Below are 6,000 nucleotides of genomic sequence, written 5' to 3'. Positions count from 1 at the left end.
CTTTTACATTGCTTTTCTCGGCTCAAGGAAACTTTTATAAATGTAAAACCTCAATGGATCCAGGTCTAAATAATACACTCATAGATGCTTTAAGCTAAAAGTTTTTTGTTTGTTTGTTTTTTGTTTTTGTTTTTTAACTACTTTAACCAGTTACATTGCTTTTAGCTAACCATTTTAAACATTTATTTCAACCATTAAGGCTAGCCATCCTTTTAGCTAACTCTTTTGAACATTTACATTATATTTAGCACCGTTTACATTACTTTTAGCTTTTATTTTTCACTAACTATTACCCACCACTTTTAGATTATTATCTTTACTTTTAGCTTACTATTTCAGCCACTTAGCCATTTTAATCACTTATCAATTGGTAACTATTTAAACCCTTCATCCATTACATTAAGCTCCAGTGTTTAGACTTCCCAGCTCGCTTGCTAACGATTTTACCCACACTCTTAATTACAACCCAACAATTAGTCGAGCTACTACTGCCGCCTTTCCAAGTGGCAGTTGCATAAGTACATCATACGGTAAGTACCGCTTGTTTTTAGAGGAATACAACGGCAAACTGACTGCAGCTTGTGATAGAAAAAGACGGTACAGATAGCTCAGTTTGAAACATTGAGAGATGTTCATCGAGCCTATCACAGCCAAGTCTAACTGAATTTGGCGAGGCAACAACACCAGCCCTCTCAGGAGCAACACGCCGCCTGCTATAACCACATAATAACACACATCGCATCAACTAGACCCATCTGTTGAGATGACACAGGTAATGTGCCTGACCCTGTTTTCTCTGTCTCTCTAACTGAGAAGTGCTGGCTGTTCAGGGTTGAGGAGTGTGAGCGCCGGGGAGCGGGACCTGCTGTGCTGGGGAGGAAATTCTCAGGGCGATCGATGCGGAGGATTAGGGCCGGCTTTGGGGCTCAGAGGCCTGGATCTGAGCAGTATTCTCAGTGGGGCCCCTGGGAGAGCTGGAGAGGAAAGCTGGAGGAGAGAGAAGAGTAGGGCCAGGGGAGAGAGGAGAGAAGGCTAACCTGGAACTGTCAGGAGGCTGAGAGAGGGTTGGCCAGGCTGGGAATAGCAGAGCAGTCATGGTCCCACTTGACATTATGAATGGCACTGAAACTCTGCCACCCACTCTGATAAACACACACTGGCCAGTCTGATTGGATAAGCTGCAGAGCAAAGAGGAGGGAAAAGGAGATTTAATGTAACAAGAAAGAGAAAAACAGATAAACACAGATGAAGTTGGTTATTTTGTCTCTTTACACTCCATCTTTTTATTTTCCTCAGGCCAAATGGGTAGTTGTCTTCTAACTTGATGAGTGCAGCACACAACAAAAGGCTCCCTCCGTCTGTGTGTCTGCCTCTGATGCTCATGATTGGTCAGCCCATTCGCCAGCTCGCCGCTCTCCCCCGGGTACAGACGGTTGGATCCATGATTCATTTCGCAATGAGGAAGAAAAAAAATAGGAGAGAGCGCATGTGAGAGAAGAAACAGCCAAGACCACTGGGAAATTATACGGTGGAGCGGCGTGGTGGATCTGGAATTAAACGGCATAATTAATCAAGCAAAAAAACAAGCACGTTGCTCATACATTTATTATTTGCATGTTTTCCACTTCAGGAGATGTAATCAGCAGATATACGTTTGGGCCCCTGATCCTTGTCGCGGGGACCTGGAGGCCGAGAGCCCATTTCGACCACTGACCCTAAAAGTGTAAAGTGGGATCAGTTCTGCTCAGCGCTTTATTTTTTTCTCCCTGACTATCATCTCCACACAATGCCCTCTGCCTCCGAAGTAATCTCCACAACAAGCAGAACAAGTCCCACAGAATCATGTTGTTGTCTCCCTGTCCTTTAAATTAGGGTGTCTGCAAAATTGGGTTCACAACTCCGGGCTCTCTGTGGAGTTGTTCTGCATTATGCAGTGTGTGCACTTGACCCGATGAGGAAAAAACAGCCACGTTCAGAAAGATAGCGTGGAAATAACACAGCAATATGATTACATACTTGTAAGGAGCTGAGAAAACCATATAAACACATCATAAAAAAAAGTAAAAATAAGTGGTTCACTGTTACAAACAGAGCTACAAAGGTCACATTAGGTTACAAGTGATTACGTGTAACCCTGAGCACTAGCATATCATCATACTGTATCTTTATGAAAGCGAGTCCTCTTTGTTTTTGTTGATTTGCAATGGTTTTCAGGACAGGTAGTAATTTAGCATTTTCTTTATTGATGCACCTACAAGTTGAGCACACATGATTTGGCTTATTTGAAGCTCTGTGAGTGGTCTTATGTTGCTTTAAAACTCATTGATCACAGTGCTGACTGTCAGGTCTGTTTTGTACCATCTTGTTTTGTAGCTGTGAAAATGATGATTGAGTCACTTTCCTCTCAGTGTGATTCTGCCGGCCCTTGTGGTCATTTTCAATGTTATTTTCAAGGTATTTCTCTTACGAAAACCTCATAAGGTCGGCAAACTGAACACTGGTTCCCAAAACTTTTGGCTTGTGACAATTTAAATACCTTTTGTAGATGATGATATGATGAGAAGTTCAACAAAAGATCAAGGTTCTCCTCTCTGACTGATCTCTGTTAGCTGGTGTTTGAAGTCCTGCAGGGGGTGAAACTTCTGGTAAAACATAAAAAGCAAAGATTTGGAGAAAGTCATCTCTCTATTCTACTACACGTCACTGTACATCACTGATTGTTTTCATCAGTGGTGGAAAATGTACCCAAAAATCACACGAGAGTAAAAGTAAAGATGAAAGTCACCCAGACGAATAGTACTTGACTAAAAGTACCTGACTGTAAATGTACTATCAAAAGTAAAAGTACATTATACACATATTTAGCTCTGATGCAGCGTGTAATCTGCAAAGTAACTAGTAACCAAAGTAATCAAATAAATGTAGTAGAGTAAAAAGTACAATATTTGCCTCCATAATGTAGTGGAGTGGAAGAATAAAGCAGCAGGAAAGTAAAACCAACTCAAAATTGTACTTAAGTACAGTACTTGAATAAATGTACTCAGTTACATTTCATCAGTGGAAATAGTGAACATAAAATTTAACAAACAAGTTCTTTGTGTAACTGAGATTACCCTGTATTTTTTTTCCCCATTACTTTATCATCATCTGTCAGTGTTTTTTACCTGGAAAGTAACTAATTACATAATTAATAATTACATGCTTTGCTTGAGTATTTCCATTTTTTTGGAACGTTATACTTTTACTCCACTACAATAGTCTGACAGCTTCAGTTACTAGTTACTTTTCAGATTACCTTCCTGCCCACGTATCTCCAGATGTCTCCAAAAGTCATACTTGAGTAAAAGTCCTAAAGTATCTGATGTTAAATGTAATTAAGTATCAAAAGTGCCAGTAAAAGTCAACGATACATATATTTACATGTATGGGTCGACTGATTATCAGAATTAGTGTTTTACCAATAAATCCATCTAAAAATTCTCTACTTTGGCTCTGACGCAGCATGTAATCTGCAAAGTAACTAGTAACTAAAGTAATCAAATAAAAGTAGTGGAGTGATAAGTACAGTGTTTGCCTCCAAAATGTAGTGGGAGTGGAAGAATAAAGCAGCAGGTGATGGAAATACTCAATCAAAATGACAGTACTTGAGTAAATGTACTTAGTTACATTCCATCGCTGCTTTTTATGCTGCTGTAACACCTATTTCTCCTCCGGATGATCAATAAATGTAATCTCATCTTCTAATAATCACACTACATCTTATTACTACACGTCATCAGTAGTAATAGCAGGCTATAATAACATGTTGTTGTTGTTATTGTGGGATTACTGATGTGATCTCCACCTACACCTCCTGCTCCTGCCTCCTCCACGTGTATCTATAACCCTCATTATGCCCATTATGCGTAAATACATCCGCCCAACACTTTGAAACGTATCACTTTCCGCGCGGGTCGATACGGCTGTTCCTGAAGCGCCGTCATCAATCGAGGTATCAATATGGAAATACCAGTGTGACCCAGACATTAATCAATGGGCTCCTCGGGGAGGAGAGAGGAGGGCAGGGGCACGTAAAATCATCAATGAGACGGATCGGGCCGCGGTCAGGCTCGGACAGTGCGTATTGATAAGAGCATCTCCACCTGTAGCGGCCCGGAGCGGAGAGACAGGCCGCATCTGAATTCAATACCCGCCGCCGCAGCTGCGAGCTCGAAGCCCAGAAAGACACGGTTGAGCGGAGATACGTGCCTCGACTCATCATAAGACCAGTCTCTTTTTCTACATACATGTCCCCTCCTCCTCCTCCTCCTCCTCCTCCTCCTCTGTCTACCTCAACTTTTTTTTTCCGGTCATGCCTCTCCACTAAAGAAGCACCTCTAACACGCAGCAGCAATGACTTCAAATTAACTTCTTTGTCTTTATTCCGAGGCTTATGCTTCCTCCTCCACCTCCTCCTCCTCCTCCTCCCTCCGCACCATCTCTGGAGTTTAGTCAAACCTATTTCCTCCTTCAACTTCAAACTGTGAGAGGGGAACTGCAGCTCCCACATCAATGAGAAGAGTCTTCAGATGCTCGTCTCAGGCATTCATCTCGCTGTGAGCGCCGGATTAAAACGTCGTCTCGCTGTTGACATCCAAACCTTGACCCAATCAATTAGGTCCATGCTCTGCGTTTGCCTCCTTTACCCGGATACAGCAGAGCGGTGCCTCACGGGTAGTGCGCGGGGCAAGTCGGCCTCCTAGTGGCGCGTTCGCGCACGCACACTGGGAGAAGGCAGCAAAGTGCCCTGTGGAGGAACATTTCATTAAAGACAGAAAGGGAATATTAGATGACAGTGGTGTATTTAAACGGGCTCACTGGAGCTGTAGTCATTTGTTTCACTTCTGCAAAGTGTGCAAAAATTCCTCATCCATCCTTCATCTCCATATTCAGTCGAGCAATGTTGACGCTGCCCATATTTGACTTCCAATCAAACCCCACACCGCTCGCTCCCTCATGACACTCCTTAAAGGTTAGAGTTCAAGGGTCGTGTGTCCTGTGTGCACACAGTCCTGCCCTTTTCATTCCCAATCAGCCGCCCGTCTCTCTCTCTCTCTTTCTGTCTCTCTCTTTTTCTTCCTGTGCCAGAGTGGAGAGATGCACCACAAAGGTCATGGACATGGATTTCCTTTGGTTTGACTCAATGAAAAGGTCAGATGAGGGCACCATGAAATGGCAGTGAGGCCTTCACATCGCCCTCACAGGGACCGGAGTCCTTGCATCACCCTGAAATGGCACAGGCCCAGGCCCTCTGGGGCCGCTCTCACCAGAACCACGAGGGTCCCGTGAGCCCCCGTGACCTCGTTTGGTCTCCCTGTGGCTTTACTGTCCCTTCAACGGCGTGCAGGAAAGAACAGAGGAACAATCTGCGGTGCAAAGTCTGTCATATGTTGTGTGGAACGAAACTTTTTAGAGCACACTGCGGAGGAAATTCATGTGCGCTTGTCCCTCTATTTCATTGGAAATTGCTGTTTCCCGTCTTTTCTTACAGTATATGTTTGAAGAGTGTGTGTTGTAGTGTTGTTCTCTGTGGAAATAGATCAGGATTGCTGTGGTATTTTGCTCCTCCACCCAAAAACTGCATCTAGGCCAGCTGTATCTCTGCTGGTAGAGCAGATTGGCTATCAATCGTAAGCTTTGTAAGGATCCCAGTTTCCTCCTCCACATGTCCAAGTGTCTTTGAGCAAGACATAGAGCCCCAAACTTTAGAAAAACATCTGCAAAATTAATGTAATATACCTTACAGGTGACTGAACGAGTTCAGGTGAATATACGATGAAAAACTGGTCTGTGGTCTCTGAAGGTTTGACTCACACCAAATACCATGTGTGTTATATTCCAACTTTATTTTCACACTTAAATTTATTTTATTTATGTGGTTTTGAGCCTCATTTTCAGCTTTTTTAGTGTGCGTACACCTGTGGTTGTTAAACCTGGGGGAGTCGGTATCCAATAAGGTGT

Source organism: Pagrus major, chromosome 2 (genome assembly GCF_040436345.1).
Source record: "Pagrus major chromosome 2, Pma_NU_1.0".
In the NCBI taxonomy this organism is placed as follows: Eukaryota; Metazoa; Chordata; class Actinopteri; order Spariformes; family Sparidae; genus Pagrus; species Pagrus major.
This window is presented reverse-complemented; position numbering follows the sequence as displayed.